This window comes from Callorhinus ursinus, unplaced genomic scaffold, assembly GCF_003265705.2.
Source record: "Callorhinus ursinus isolate GAN/ISIS: 27379988/994484 unplaced genomic scaffold, GSC_fseal_2.0 scaffold14, whole genome shotgun sequence".
Classification (NCBI taxonomy): domain Eukaryota; kingdom Metazoa; phylum Chordata; class Mammalia; order Carnivora; family Otariidae; genus Callorhinus; species Callorhinus ursinus.
Window position 1 is genome coordinate 37,651,170 of NW_027397076.1, and position 16,495 is coordinate 37,667,664.

At 36.8% G+C, this 16,495-nt stretch overlaps 1 protein-coding gene across 4 annotated transcripts in view; it reads left to right on the forward strand.

Moving 5' to 3' along the window:
* The window catches only part of GRIP1 (glutamate receptor interacting protein 1), a 661,959-nt gene that overhangs the window by 260,249 nt on the left and 385,215 nt on the right, over positions 1-16,495 (forward strand). The window lies entirely within an intron of this gene.

Genomic DNA, 16,495 nt, shown 5'->3' on the forward strand with positions numbered 1-16,495 from the left:
TAAATTATGTATGCATCCATCACATGATATATGAATTTCATTTAGACTAGTAAAGGGGGATATTATAAATCATTTGCTATAACATAATAGTGTTGGGTCTGATAGAGTCTGATTAAGAATACCAGGGGCCATTTCTAGGAACCAGAGTGTTTTCCCTTCCTCCTCTGCCATCCTCAGTATGTTGGAGTGTCTTCTCTAAGATCACAAGGGAATTGGCCATAGTTCTTGGCATCATCTGCGAACACCATGGCATCTAAAAAGGCCAGATTGATTTAATGTCTAAGATTTCTTTGAGACCCGATTTTCCAAAGTGCAACTCAGAAAATACTATAACCAATACTCAATCTAAATAAACACGGAAGGGTACTACTTAATCAGTGATCTAGGGAAGGTTGTAAATTGGAAGATTTAATCTCAGTTGTTGGTCTATTTCTCTTTTCCTAAAAAGGGTTGGAGAATCTAATTCAGAAGAGTATGGAAGCCCATCAAAAACTAATGATGTAATATATGGTGATTAACATAACAATAAAAAAATTTAAAAAAAAAAGAAGAGTATGGAAGCCATGTAACTGCTGTTCAGGCAATTGCCTACTTGCCGGGGGTGGGGGGGGGGAAGCTAATTCTTATTTTTTTTTCCCTGACATATTTGCTATCGTTGGCTGAAGCACATTTTGTTGAATAATTCAATCTGCTTTATTTTCTCTTGTGAACAATTTTTTTCTAAGAATTTTAATTTTATAGTTTAGTGAACATTTAGCTCAATTACAACCAATTTGTGATAATAATCTGCTTTCTTTACATGAAAATGAAGGGGAGCTGTAATTTAAAGAAATTGGTGTTTTGGAACTGGCTAGTCAGGATAATACCTCAAACAAGTTCAGGAGCGTAAATGCCTCCAGGGACCAGGTGGTTACTGAATGAGAGAATTGGGCCCAGGGGAGGAGACTGTGGCTAAGTGGAAAGCACCTGTTTACTTATGGGTGGCAGCCACCACTCAGCTCTAATCAGTAGTTGCCATGTTGGAATTGGGTCCACAGTTGCCAGATCTTTTGAGTTTTCAAGGAAAAAAAAGTCGCATTTATTTGTGAAATTCCTGACTTTTAGATATTGACCCCGTTTAAAAACAACAACAAAAAACACACCTATGTGAGCCAAACAAAACCCATTTGTGGGAGGTACTTCTTCTGTGAACTGCCATTTGCAACTTCTAAACTATTCCATGTGTTTAAACTGCAGAGTGCAGCAACTGGTGAATAGCACCACTTACCAGTGTTGTGCTATTGGCAAATGGGTAATTCTCTACAGAAACAGTAGTACACCTAACTGAATGGACTTGAACTTCACTCCACTAATTTGTCCATTGTGGTAGGGTATTAGCTTACTGTGTCATACCAAGTCCTTATAGAATTACGGTTGGTCCTCCATTGCTAACCATGGAAGAGTTCGGATAGAAGACGGGAAAAATTCAGAGGTTGGACCCAGGAAGATGGATGAAAGGATCCTGTCCACCTGCACTACCCCTCAGACAGGGAGGCATGTGTCTTGTCCTCTGTCTTTTATTTTGGTATACATAACACACATGCTCCCTGACCTTCACATGGTACACTGCCACGTTCTTTCATTCTTTGTGACCCAAGTATACCTCCTTTAAATAGCAGATTCCCTATTCCTGCCTCTCAAGCATCTATGATTGTTTTAATAGGGCTGTTCCTTCTTCCATACCCCTCCAGTATACGGCTGAATTATAAACTCTTCCCAAACACCACCAAACCTCGTCTTCGATAAACCTCATCTTCTATAAACATTTTGTTATAATCAGATACCAAAATGTTAACCTTCCAAATAAATTCATTTGAAACCTATGAAAATAATAGAAAGGTAAAGCAGAATTTCTGATTGGTGTGTAGGTAATTTTACTTTGTATTGGTTCTTGTTCAAAAATGGTTGCTTACCACTGCTTGAGAAAATCTGTCTCTTTAAATATTAAAATTAATAATCAGTAAACTGTAGTGGAATGTTCGAAGTTGGTTTATGCAAAAAGGATTTTCTCTCTATTAAAACATCATCTGTCCTATAACATCAGTTCTTTTAGATTCAACTAGGAACTTACAACTACAAAACTTAAATAATATGGTCTTCACCAATTTAGGAGTTACAATAATTCAGGAGTAGTTGGGTAAAATTTGTTGCCTGAATAATCTCTAGAGGACAAGTGTACTTGACAGATTAGTAACATATAAACCAGATTTTATGTTTATCCCAATTAAAAATGAAAGTCAACAACTATTTTCAAGAGCAAACTTGCATAGAAAACAATGAATCACTAAATGGAAATAATTCTTAGACAAGATAATCTCTGAGTCTGTATGAAAAGATGCATGGTACTAGGTAGTCCTTGGCAGTGTTACTTTTGTGACCTTGGACAAACCACTAAAACATCTTTGAACCTTTCCCCACTCATGGAGTTATCACCTCCTTATGAGTGTTGTTACGGAGTTTAAATGAACAGATAATGTATTTTTTTAAATTTATTTGTTGAAAGAGAGAACATGCATGCATGTGCGGGTGGGGGAGGGGTAGAGGGCGATGGAGAGAATCTCAAGGAAACCCCGCACTGAGCTCGAAGCCCCATGTAGGGCTCCATCTCAGGACCCATGTGACTTGTGCCAAAATCAAGCGTTGGTCGCTTAACCGACTGAGCCACCCAGGCACCCCAACAGATGATGAATTATTATTATCATTTATTTAGTGACCTATTCAAGGTCTAGACTCCAGATCTTCAAGTTTCTAGTTCACCGTTTTTTAACTGTTCGTTTATTTTGGTTGAGGGAGTCAGAATAAGAAAGAAAGGATTTGGAACCTAAGGACAAGTGATTTTTTGTTTAAAGATGTTCATAAAACATTTTATAGTATCTTTTTGTCAGCATCATTAAGTTTGTGTTTCTCTTCACAAACTCACTCATAAAGCATAAAAAATGGAAAATCTCGAGAATAGGGGAAATTTATATAACCATTGAATCTCACTTTACACATTTTAGACTTGAAATGTTCTTGGTTGATGAATATTTACCTCTGTGAGTAAGTGTTTCCCCACTCCATTATTAGCAGTTAATATCTGCAAATAGAGAACTGTCTAAATCTAGAGGAGAGACAAATTCCTGTGAATCTAGCAACAGATAATGCAGAGTACAATTGCTTTCCTCTAGGATGGTCCTAAAAACTGATATTACATAGATATTAAACAACATTTATACAGTAAAGAGCTTTTTAAAAAATTACATTTCTGGGAATGTGGAGCTGAAGAATATTATTAGTTTCATAGATGATATGCTGACATGTTTATTAATTATATTATAAACAAATTGAATTTTTCCTGGTGTTAAAAAAATCACATTCATTTAAAGACCCGAAGAAAGAACCTAGGGAGAAAAAGATTATCCATGATTAACGCTGACCTGTCCAGACTTTAGAGTACCTCTTTCGTCTAGTCTGAAATGTTTCTGATTGTTGTACTCAAAAAAAAAAAAAAAAAAAAAAAGGGTTGTGATTTTAGAGACAAAGAATGAACAGGGTGTGAGCATTTTTTAATACTTTTCCCCCCTCTCTCCATCTTCACCAAGAAGAACTAAATTTTATTTGCTATTTAGCCCATCTGTTTTTTTTTTTTTTTTAAAGTGTAACAACTCAGATTTATATTTGAGTTCGGTGTAAGCAGAGTGGGATTATTTGTATTTCTTTTCCCAAAAACCATGCCATTTCTTTTATTTGCTGATTATGGTATGCATTTACTAAGCCTATGAGAAGCCTCTCTGTGAAGTGCATTTTAATATTTAGATCAAACAGTGATTGGAATACATTAATGCCCAGTGGGTAAATGTGTCATTTGAAAGCAGCTGCTGAGCCTTCTCCCTGCTGCTCCAATTAACACATAGAGCACACTTTTGTCAGCAAGAGGCAGTGCATATGGATGAAACCACTTTAGGGCTCATTAATATGATATGCACGGGAGCACAAAGGGTTAATGAATCTGCTCAGTACAAAAACAAGAGCTTGCTGAGAAGTTTCCCAAGCTTGTGCTTTTGCGATAAAGGGTGCTAGGATTAGGGGGTGGGATTAGCAGGTAAGAAAAAGCCGGTTCAGTCTCCCGCTTTGGTTCAGTCCATTGACTAACGTGTTTCCCCGCCCCTCTCATCTCCTACACCCCCGCCCCTGACGAGGGAGATGTGGATAGTGAAATTCTAGTGCCGGGACTCCTCTCGCTTCCACTGAATCTCTTGTTGAACTTTGTTGTTTCGTTTTGAAGCCGTTTGAAGTCCAAAGCTTTACTGTTTATTTTTTTCTCCTAGTTCTTCATTATTTCACTTTCTCTCTCTTTTCCTTTATTTAGATTTTTTTTTTTTTTTAAATTGCACATCTGACCGTTTCTTGAGCAAAGTAAGAAATCTTATTAGGGTAAGCCCATATCGCTGCTCTTTTTTCCCCTCCCATGGCTAAAGTCTGGGTGTTGATGGTAGCACAGAGACAGATGGAAGGGTAGTGCGTCCCCAGCCCCAGGTCTGGTGTGGAGCCTTCATGCTCCACCAGCTTCCCAAGCCGCTGGGTTGTTGCTCCGCTCTGGGGCTGGCTGAACCAGGCGCACGGTGGAGTGAGAGATGGACCGCTTCCTGGGTTTTGTCAAGCAGATAAGAAGATCTAGGAGAAGAAAGGGGAAAAAGTACCGGCCAGAAGAGGATTACCACGAGGGCTATGAGGATGTCTATTATTACGCTTCCGAGCATTTTCGAAGTAAGCACTTCCCTCCACCCTCCTATTCCTTCTCGCGTGCTGGGCTAACAATAAACCTTGTATGGGGCTTTAATCTTAAATGCAAAAGGTTTCCCAGATGGTGTTCTCTGTGAGCAGTCTGGAAGTACTGAAGTGCTACATTTTGCTTGATTTGTTGCAAGAACAGCTATCAGATAGCATCTAGACAGTATAACCGGTCCAGTTCTATGCCTGGTTAGTATTTTAAATGCAATTAATTGCTTGTGTTATCATTTTAATGAACCATTCAGAAAAGTATCTTGCAAGACAATGTGGTGGTTAGAATATGTTCTGTTGTAGTTGTTTTTAAATAACAGAGTTTTGTTTTGTTTTTCATTCTGAATAGAGAGGACTAGCTTTTTTGGAACAAATAGTTGTTCATATTCAAGTTGATGCTGATGATTAATGTTCCTGGGACAGACTTCTAGACAGTTATCTGTGATTAATCTGAGGTGTTGTTTGTAGAAGGAGGTTCAGATGATTTTCTCTGAGGCATGTTCATCATTTTACTATTAAATTAAGGGAATACTTATTTGCCATCAGGTGGAATCAGTGATACCTGTAGAATAAAACAATATATCCATATTAAGACATTTGTAAATTAGCTGATAAACAGCAGAGAACTAGAATCATTCTTGTACTTATCAGTGTTTTAAATTCCTGGTGAGATTTAGACTCGTCCCAATAGATTCATAATGCCCAGAAATGCCTAAGGGTACAGAGAGAAAGCAGCTACATGCAGAGATCACTGGGTTTATGGAAGTGCCCTAAATGTGGGAAACTGACAGTTACATATACGCTACATTTACAAAATTAAAAGTTATTTTTTTTATCTTCTTGAATAAGGATTTTTATAAACTTGTATTTCAATTCTAATTCTTTCTGGCCTTTTGATGTCTAATCGTGAATATATCCCATTTACAATCTCTGAGTGTTGACTAATAAATAATTTAGATTCTATTTCTGTGATATTGAAATCCATGAGAATTAGCTTTAATGCCAGAAATTCTGTTGTGGTTGTTGAAAGTTGAGGGTTGAAAAGTCATGTGGTGGCAGTAACATAATAATGAAAAGATATAATTCTTTGACATTTGCTTGAATGATGTGGCTATGTTGCTTTTACACAGTAATCTCTGAGTTTTAGAGATGTTTCTCTTTTATAATGCTCCTACATTAATAACTGTTCTAATGCAGTGACAGTATATGTTTCCTAAACTTAGTTTCCATAATATACTTAAAAATTTAGCTAATATTCGTGTTAGATCAAAATATACTATCTGCTTGCATGCATAATTCTGAAAACTTGGAGATTAAAAAAAGAAAAGCTTAGGAACTTTTAATTACATCGGTGTCGATTGTACAAATTTCTCACAACCAATATATGTTGAGTCAAATTCACACCTTCTCGCGTTTGTACTGGGATGTGCTTGTGCAAATAGAATCAAGTAATCTCTCTCAAATGCCTGCATCCTCCTAGTTTTGGTACAAATTTTAAAACAAAATAAATATAAGCTTACAAAATATGCCTGTAAGGAGAAGTATTTATGAAGGTATCTAAGAAATACCCTCAAATTAGAGTTAAGGAGAATGATATATTAGACTAAGGCATTAGTCTTTATACGTCAAGTGCAGTAACTTATAGAGAATCATGTCTTAACTGCTCTGATTGGTGAAGGTCATGCTAAGGATAAGATGCTAAACATCAAAAGTCATTTGCTTTATTTATTTATTTTTTAATTTTTTTATTGTTAAAAGTCATTTGCTTTAGATACATAACCAGCATGTTTTCCCCTGTGCTTTATCTGAAAACACCCGTTATGTAATATTTAACTTTGTGGAGTTAGATGCATGTTGAGGTCCCCAACTTCCAACTGCTACATAATAAACAGCATGTGTCTCAATGGACCCAGACACTTGGGATTTGACATTTCATCAAATGTCAAAGAGCCAGGGCTTTTAAAGAAGACATGTCATACAATATAATGACCTCTCGGTGCCTCTTTTGGCTTCAGGTTCAGGGGTCTATTTGCATTGGGTAGGGAAGACATCCACTTATATTTTACAGCTGTAGAAATGTATTAAAGGGTAAGATCCTTAAAACTAATCCTCTTAAATGGGTAATATGGTTAAATTCAATTACATCTACAGCATATCTATTTTAATTAGTCTTTGGCATAATTTGGAAGTGCATGCCCTATGTAGATGGCTTAGATGGCTTAGAAAAACTATTTACATTAAGGCTCAAACTTGATGGAATTTACTGAGGACGTTCACATCTTAGTTAATGGTGCTATTGATAAACCAGAAGTGTCATTCTTATTTTTCTCCCTGTAGTTTTCTTTTCTTTTCTTTTATTTCTTGAAATAAACTTAACTCTCTGCCTTGTCAGTTTATCTAGTGGCTCAGATTAACATCAGGACTCTAGACATATAATAGTGGAACATTGAGCTAGGAAAACCTTCCCAGAAAACTCCCCAGTAAGTCTGCTTTTCCTTTAGTACATTCTCAAGTGCTCACTGATATCTAACTTTATCCTAAATAATGTCTTTGTGCATCCTGATTAGAATCTCTCCATCCTTTCCTTCATCTTGAATATAACACAGTTTATAATCTCATGAAATGTCAAAGCCTGAATTAAAATGTCAATAGGGTCTGATGCTACAGAAGAGAAGTTATTCTAAAAATGGATGATTTTTCTGTAACTCTATCAAAACTGAGTTTTAGCAATGATGGCAATGATGATAGACTGATTTTATATCTTCCCTGATTTTATATGGACTTGATGTATATCACTGTGCATGGGATGACTATATTTGATTTTTTAAATTCTGCTTTCATTACTCATCTTTCTTTTCAGAATTCTAGAGTTAGAGTTTAAATAATCTAGACAGATGTTTTGGGCAAATCACCAAACTTTCGTGGTTTTTGTTTCCTAAAATATGATAAGAGGTGGCTTTATTTCTTAAGATTTTTCAAGTTCGAGAGCTATATGATTTTAACCTTTGTTTTAGTTCTGAAACAAGTTACATAAAGGTATTGGCTGAAGGATTTTAACTGGGATTTCAATGAAAAAAATTCACCCAGGTGTCCGGAAGGAATTGTTTTTCTGGCAGGAATTGTCAGTAGGGAGATTCCTATTCCTTTGAGACAGTAATCTATCATTGAATATTAATAGTTTTGGAGAATGTTTATACTTATGAAATTCTGAACATATTTGGCAAATCTTAGAGTTCATCTTTTATTGTATCTTATCTGCCAGGAAGCACCATTTGCTTTGAAAATCTCACACAGATGACTCATTTGGTATTTTTTCCTTAAGAAAAACTTGCATTGATCCCCAAACTGATTCATAAACCTGAATGTAATAAAAAGCTAGAAAAGGATCCTGAATTTCAATTTTATTGTGTTTGGTGCTTTTGTTTTTCACTAAATACTGTCATAGCAATGCCCTTTTAAACACTCTGGCATAAAAAATAAAATAAAATAAACACTCTGGCATATCATATTTTGATTAATCTGTCACACAAAAAATAAACCCTTCGGCCCTATCATAATATATATTTTTATTTAACCACACTAAATAATATTCAAATTATAAAACAGATAATGTACATTCTATAAGCATGCTCTTAGCCCTGTTCATATCCACGATAGAAATCCTGACCTGCCATGAACCATGCAGGGAAGGGGAGGGTTACTGAATTACTCTCTTATGCATATGAAAGGTATGTGAGTCACTTTCCCTTCTGGCCCGAGCACCTTTTGCACATGGGTAATGGCATTCAATTAGGCAAGGAGCTCCTCCATGGTAACCAAGGTTTTCATCCTGACTCACAGAGGCAGGAGAAAAGCTATGTGGGGAAGCTGCTCAGGGCAATCATTAGTGGTTTACTCACCTTTCCTACTGATTTCACTTCAGAGAAGCTCGAGAAAGGGGGGGAACAAGAATCTGGTTTAGACCTTTTGAGAAAAGGTCATTTGTATTTACAAATTTTATTTTCTTTTATTTCATTTCATTTCATTTTATTTGGCCTATTCTAATAGATACTGAGCAAAAATTGTGATGTGGGTGTATAAAAACATTGTTAGCTAAGTTACTTTATTAAGCAATATGTGCATCTAAAATCCCTAGTTAGGGAATTCAGGCTTTCAAATGCCTAGATGTACAAACTGTATTTTAAGAGGGGTGCTTCCTTTTTTTTTATTTCATTGAAAAATGCCCTGCATTGTTCTTCTTGGGTATAAAACAACATTGGTAGTGTGTGTTTGTAGTGTGAGAATTTTTAGGAATTGCTGTGGGATAATTAGTACAAGTAATTTTTTCTCACTACTTCCTTTGATTAGTTTGTTTGTTTGTTTGTTTGGTAAGTTCAGTAACCACATCCTCTCTACTTCCTGGAATTGACATGTAATTAGGATTCTGTTTTTTGTTTTTTGGTAAGTGTGCCAAAAGGATAAAGAACTTTTACAATTACTTTAGAAAGATAGCTGATCCCTGCTGTAATGTGTATAAAAACTGAACACATAATCTAAGGAAAAGTTGCCTTCCTCAGCCAGGGGATCTGGAGGAAGGGAGGAGAGAGGAGCTGGGGGAAGGAAAGGAGAGAATGCAGCACATTTCATAGGTTATCTTTACTTTTCCAAGGTTTACAAGCATAAAAGCCATTTATTTCTATGTTAAAAACAGTGATTGTCAAACTGACAGGTCTTGGATGTGAGATACTGGATGATTCAAACCTTAGCTGTACTTAGTTTGACTCAAGAAATCCCCAGGGAATTGGAAGAACCATGGATTATATGGAAACAGGGCAAACTTGCTTGTTTTATGACTCTGCTGCTTATTTTTCTTTTCTAAGAATTGCTTTCCATCCCTAGTATAGTTGTTTTGTTGAAAATTGATTGGCTACCATGTTCCATTTGTCTGGGGTATTCTGGGTCATGAACTTTATTATCTCAAGCTGTATTGTTTCCCACATAGAATAATTTAAAGGAATAAATACAGTTGAAAGGGACTTTAGAATGCACTTCGTCCACCTCGAGTGTTTTTTTAGATGAACAAACTAGGTTGCTTACATGTTTCAGGGGTATGCAAGCCCCAGTGAGCCTTCAGAAGGCGGACGAGGAGGCGGACCTCCTAATAGGCTCTAGTCCTTCGTCCATTATTCCACACTCATCTTTAGTTTTCTGATGACTCTTCCCCTGATATTTAAGGGCTGGGATCCATCTGCATATGAATTAGAAGTGTTAATTTCCCCGCATAGGTAGATTTATTCTTTTGAGCAATGGGTCACCTTATCTTAGAAACTCCTGAAAAAGAACTAACTCCTAATACAGTATTGCAAGTCAAATTAACATGATAGTGAATTTGTAGATGATGTTAATGGCAGTGATTATCAGGGATTCAAAAACCAAAGCAAAGTATATACTGTTATCACCTCCCATTTGCTCTGTGGTTTGCAAATCCGGTCACTTCTGTCACTTATTATCCCTTTGGGAGACTTAAACTGGCATAACTCTATCAGAAAATATTAGAGGAGGGGCACTTGGGTGGCTCAGTAGGTTAAGCATCTGCCTTCGGCTCAGGTCATGATCCCAGGGTCCTGGGATCGAGCTCCGCATCGGGCTCCCTGCTCAGGGAGGAGCCTGCTTCTCCCCCTGCCTGCCGCGCCCCCTGCTTGTTCTCCCTCTGTCAAATAAATAAATAAAATCTTAAAAAAAAAAAAAAGGAAATATTAGAGGAATCTTGGAGTCCAGTTAGGGAAGCCAACCCTACTATTCAATAAAGGAAGTCGTTTCTCAGCATCCCTACTGTGTGGATATCCAGCTTTTGTTTAAATCGCTCTGGCATGAACACATTCACTTCCAAAAAAGGCAAGTCACTAAATAAACCTATGTCTCTTTTAAACAAATTCTGAATTATATGTTAAGTTGTTTGCATGTTCCAACAAATGCAGTCTATGGTTAAAGTTTTATCTTGACCCAAATAAATATAGATTGTATTAGATTTGACGTGCAATAAGATTTCATGCCTCCTCTCTATTCATATTAGTTTTTTATCTATGTAACATATGGTATGTGGAGGTGAGTAATTCCTTCAATGCTATTTTTGTTTTAACTATACAAACCAGAAGAGTTCTGTGTTGGGCCCACATCCATGTGATAAGTTTTCTTTACTTTTTTTTTCTTTTTGTTTCTAAAATGTCACCAAACCTGCCATTCATTTAATGAAAAACACATTTTAGTGTTTTCTGTTTTCATAATGTTGTGGACATTATTTGTATGCCCTGAAGCTCTTCTTTTTCCTTGGGAAGAACAATTCTCATATTTAATATACCACTATTCTAATTCAGTCATTACTGATTGATCAAAACTGACATATTGTACCATTTCCTTGGCTGTGGTGATTGCTGTGACAATGGACATATAAACCAACTGGGCCAATCGGTACTCCTTTGGGAGTTTGCAAAATTCAAGACAGTGAGTGCCCTCTACTACATAATAAAAAAACAGTCAGGAAGAGGAGAGAATCAAGTTAACATGCAAAGGAGATGGGGTTGGAAAGATCAAGAGACGCCTCAGAGTTCTGTGGTTACTAATCCCGGTCCCTGAGGTCTCTAAGCCTGCCCAAATCAAAGTTTACGTAGCTACAAAGGACCAGAACCAGGACTGAAACTCAGATGGGCTAGTTTCTAGTTTTTTAATTTGGAAAATATGGTTCTTTGGTTATTTTTATTTGATAGAAATAAGTGCCAGAGATGGAAACTAGATTTTTTAATTAAAGTTCCTACCCTCCAACAATGTAATTTTCTTAATGGGACTGAGGAGCTGTGTGGCTTTAGATGAATCATTTGGAACTCTGTGCTTCTTCAGTTTCTTATTTGTAAAATGAGGGCATGACACACCAGTGCCTAGTGCTAAAGACCCTGGACAGAGGAATCAATGGCCGGTGTAGTCAGTAGAACTGTATCTCTCATGCAGGGCACAGCCCAGGCAGGTGGAGGAAGGAAAGAGCCTGTGGGCAAATGTGAGCAGATTTCTTAGCAGTATAACCACTGTGTATTTGACACTTTCTGCCCTCGCTTTTAGTTCAGAATTTGATCTTGTTTTAGAGATTCACACAACTTCCCCATCCACATCTCACCAGACTTCTTCCACCAGTATCGACAGCTGCATAAAAGGATTTGGATATATGCAGGACAGTTCTTCCTTATCAGCATATGCCCTGAAACAAAGTGCTCTAGAATATCAAGTACAGTACAGCAAGACCCCCCCCCCCCGCAAAAGTTACAGGTGTGTGCATGCATGCGTGTGTATGTGTAAACACGTGTGCACATGCACACACACAGCACTTACATAGTTATTTGTGAGATCCAAAATAACACCTTTTCTTTACTCTAAGGGGATCTCTGTTTCTATAGAGACAGCTGTATCCTGCTGGTTAAGGATGTGGGACCTGGATGAGAATACCTAAGTTGGAATCCTGGCTCTCTCTCTTAATAGATACGTGACCTTGACAAGTAAATCTGTCTGTGCCTGAGTTTCCTCATCTGTGAAATTGAGTCAATAACTACCCACCTCTTAGGGTTATTGTGAATTAAATGACATAATACAGCACTTAGTGCTTGACACATAGTGAGCACTTAGTAAATATTAGTGGAAGAAAACCGTATTCCTAAAGATATTAAATAAAGCATGTTGGATAGTTATGAATGGCAGGCTAAGAAGCTTAAATTCATTGTGTAGGCACTGGGGCAATATTGTATGTTTTTTGGTGGAGGTAAAAACAGGAAAGAGCTGTACTTTAGGAAGATTAGTGTGGTATTAGTGTATAAAAGGGAGTAGAGGGAGAGACATAAATAAAAGGGCAGATAGAGCAGCTGTGGGAAAACACAGGTATGAACAGAAGGAATATATTCGACATACTGAGTTTGAGTTGCCAAGAAGACATCCAAGGAGAATTCGTAGGAGGTAGCTTGAAATGTGGAAGTTGGGGGTATGGAGAGGGGATAGAGCTCAAGAGACTTGGAAGATGTTTATGTAGATTTGATGGGTGAATCAGGGGACTAGGAAAGAGGGGTCTTTTGACTCAGCTTTATGCTGACTATTCTTGGGGCCAAACCAGGAAAACTGATTAAACATACAGTTCTGATGATTTAAGAGAGTTTCAACAGATAGAGGATACCTTAGGGAATTTGTAATGAGTACTGGATGGATTGCGCATTTGATTAATTTCTCATAATGACGATATAAAAGATTAAATGAAAGGTGATCATGCAAAGGGAAATGAAACTCAAAATAAGTATTAGGATTCAAAAGGTGGGTTTTTATTAGTGTACATTCAGATAACACTACTTCAAAATGAGTTTAGAAAAATAAGAGACTAGGATATGCCACAATATGGAAGAACCTCAAAAATACACTAAATGAAAAAAGCTAGACTCTACAGATCATGTATTGATGCAAATAGGCACAAGGTTTCTTTATGGGATGATGAAAATGTTCTGAAAAGTAGACTGGTGATGGTTGCATAACTCCTCAATCTTACCTTTAAACATCATTAATTTTTTTTTAATATAGAAGGATAGGTGCTCAAAATGAGTATGTGTAGAGTTTTGTTGTTGTTTAACAGCTCCCAAATGGGCAATCAGAGGTTTTTTCTCCACTACGAGAAGTCTATGCATTAGCTCAGTCAAGAAGTATTTAAGTACCAACTCAGAAAAAAAAAAAAAAAAAAAGATAAAAAGTGGAATACAGAATGATTCACCGTGATGCCAGAGGGAAATATTCCCAGTGGTATTTTAGAATATATAATAGAATTGATTATATGCTTTTTTTATTTGAAGTATTAGAGTTCTACCCTAGTATCTCAACTATTATGTAAGTTTAGAGCCAAAAAACTTTTCTGAAACATTGAACCATAGAACTGAGTTTTTTGAATGTGTGGATTTAAATTAAATATTAGCAATTAGGCCTATAGATATGTAGAAATTGAGTTGAATTTCAGTTAATATTCTAAACCTTTAAAGATCTCTGTTCTAGAAACTGAACCAACTCCAAAATATTATGAGGGTTATAGCTAAGTAAATTATTCATAATTAGTAATATTTAAAATATAGGATACAATATAATGCTCAAGTTTTCTTCTTTACTTTTGTACCCTGTCAAGTTTAGGGAGATTAGAGTAAGCATTTCACAGTTTTTATTCATTCAGCAAATACTTGATGATACCCATCACATGTCAGGCATCATTTTAGATGCTGGAGATAGAGTGGTACAGAAGACAAAGATGATCTTTGCCCTATTGTAACCAGGAATCTAACAGGGAAATAGAAAATAAAAAATAGTGCTAAGTGCAATGAAGAAAATCAAATCAAATTTACAGAAGAAAGTATGGACGGTGGTGAGAGGGGTGAGTGTTTTAGCTAAAGTGATCCCTCGTTGAAAACGAGATGTTTGAGCTGACCTTGACTGAAAAGACAGAGCGACTGTGTGGCGATCCAGATAGAAGGCTAGGGCATAAAAACCTCTGGAGTTAGAAATGTACTTACTCTTTTTAACATAATACGTGTATTGACATCTTCTGAATGGGCTGTTCCCTGAAAGTTCGTTTGCAAAAGCAGTTATTTGGAATTCCAAATGCATTTCTTTTTAGGAAAATGTAGGTTCCGAGCCAGACCTGACCATCAAAGTCTTTGCAATATTTGACTAACAGGTAAAATGTGGCTGTGGCCAAAAGAGGCATAGTTATTGGAGAAAGCTTTTATTTTGCTGAAAAAGGTAGAGATGCAGTTGCCATTCATATATAGGTCTCTTAGTCAAATACTGCCATGGGTTGCTTGAATGGCAGTGGTATTTTGGAGGAATGAGAAAATGGTTTATTTTATCTGTAGATTAGTAAAATGTGTCATGGTCTTCTTTACACTTGGATTCTAAATAGTCATTGAGCATAGCTTTTAAGCTAAAAATGTGCTTGCCATGTAATCAGAGGATACTAAAATGTATGATTGTTCTGTGGCTTTTTGTTCATTTTCTGTAGGACAAAAATATACTTTGAAAATCACTACATTATAGAGACTGTCAATGGCTTGTGTATTTTGGGGGAAGTATTATATGTCAAAGAAATTCTTTTCCGGAGAGTGAACAAAGTTGTACATGGTCTTTCAGGTTACAGTCCCCAGCATCACCGTTCTCTGTGCTTTATGGATAATTGGACCTCTTACATTTCTGTTGTTTATTATTTTACTAGCAATAGATAACCAGGGAAATTTTACATTTGTTGTTGGGATGTCAAGCTATTTTCTAGATCAGTTACTGTTTGTTAAATATGATTCAGAGTATTATTTTTTTATATTTAGAAATAAATTCAGTGTGAGATTAAAAATCTTACTGCTTTCTGATGAATGTCTGAATTCCTTTTTAGGAGATGCATCTAACTAATAAACTTTTAAAATGTATGCCTAATTTCAGTGCAGTGGTTTGCGTTTTGTGAAAACAGGTGCTTCTGAGTACTGCTGAAATGGTCTTAGTTTTCATGTTGCTCTTCTGCTGGTGTTGGTATGTGATTCATGAATTTGCAGGTGCGGAAAATAACATTTGATTTGTGAAGCCCCATTTTTGAAATAAAAGTAGGCACATGTCAAATGTAACCAGTATAGAATGTGAAGCCAACAGTGGCCATCTTGCTGATCCTAAAAATGGGATGTAGGTGAACAAAATAGCTGCAGTGGAGAATTTTATGAACAATTACAGTTGGGTTAACACTTGTGTTTGTAAACTGTGATCAGCACATGGAAAAATTCATTCCTGCAAGTACTTTGAAGGCACAAACACAAACTTATACTTTGAAAATACTTTGCTCAGTACATGTCATCCTGCCTGGAATCATCACTTTTTAAGGGAGAAGCTGTCAAAATTTTGGGTGACAAATACAGGTGTTCAGCAGTTGGTTGTAAATGTCCACTTTATGGATTTACAGTGGCCTTTCATTATTGACGTAGAGTTGGGGAATTCCCAGCACCTGAGAACTGTTGTTTATGGCTAGTCTTATCTATCAGTACCAAATTTTCATGATTTATAGGGACAAGTACCTCTTTCGTTTTTAAAAATCCCAGGGGCGCCTGGGTGGCTCAACTGGTTAAGCGTCTGCCTTTGACTCAGGTCATGATCCTGGGAGTCCCAGGGTAGAGCCCTGCATTGAGCCCCGCATCGGACTCCCTGATCAGTGGGGTGTCTGCTTCTCCCTCTGCCCCTCACCCTGCTCTCATGCTCTTTCTGACTCTCTCTCTCTCAAATAAATAAATCAAATCTTAAAAAAAAAAACCCAAGCTTTTGTGTAATGGTGTTTTAGGACCATTTGGAAAATGATCAGGCATAAAAGGAATCTTACAGCTCAAAAAAACTCTTGGGATCTTCCAATCCAGCTCTCTGATTTTGCATATGATTATTATCCTTAACAGCATTGTAATTTGTTCAGTAATTGTTTTTCCAAGGCTTAAATATAGGGGGGAGAAATCTAACTCAGGATTACAGTCAGCTAAGAATACTGGCATAAGTATTTAACTCTGTGAACTTGGTGTATTTTTAATCTTATCTTCCCTCAAACCCTTCCCATTGCTTCAGAGATTGCTTCCATGTGAAGCTTTCCCCCCTACCCCAATCCCAAGGGTTAGATCTGGGGTGCTTTGCATATGGA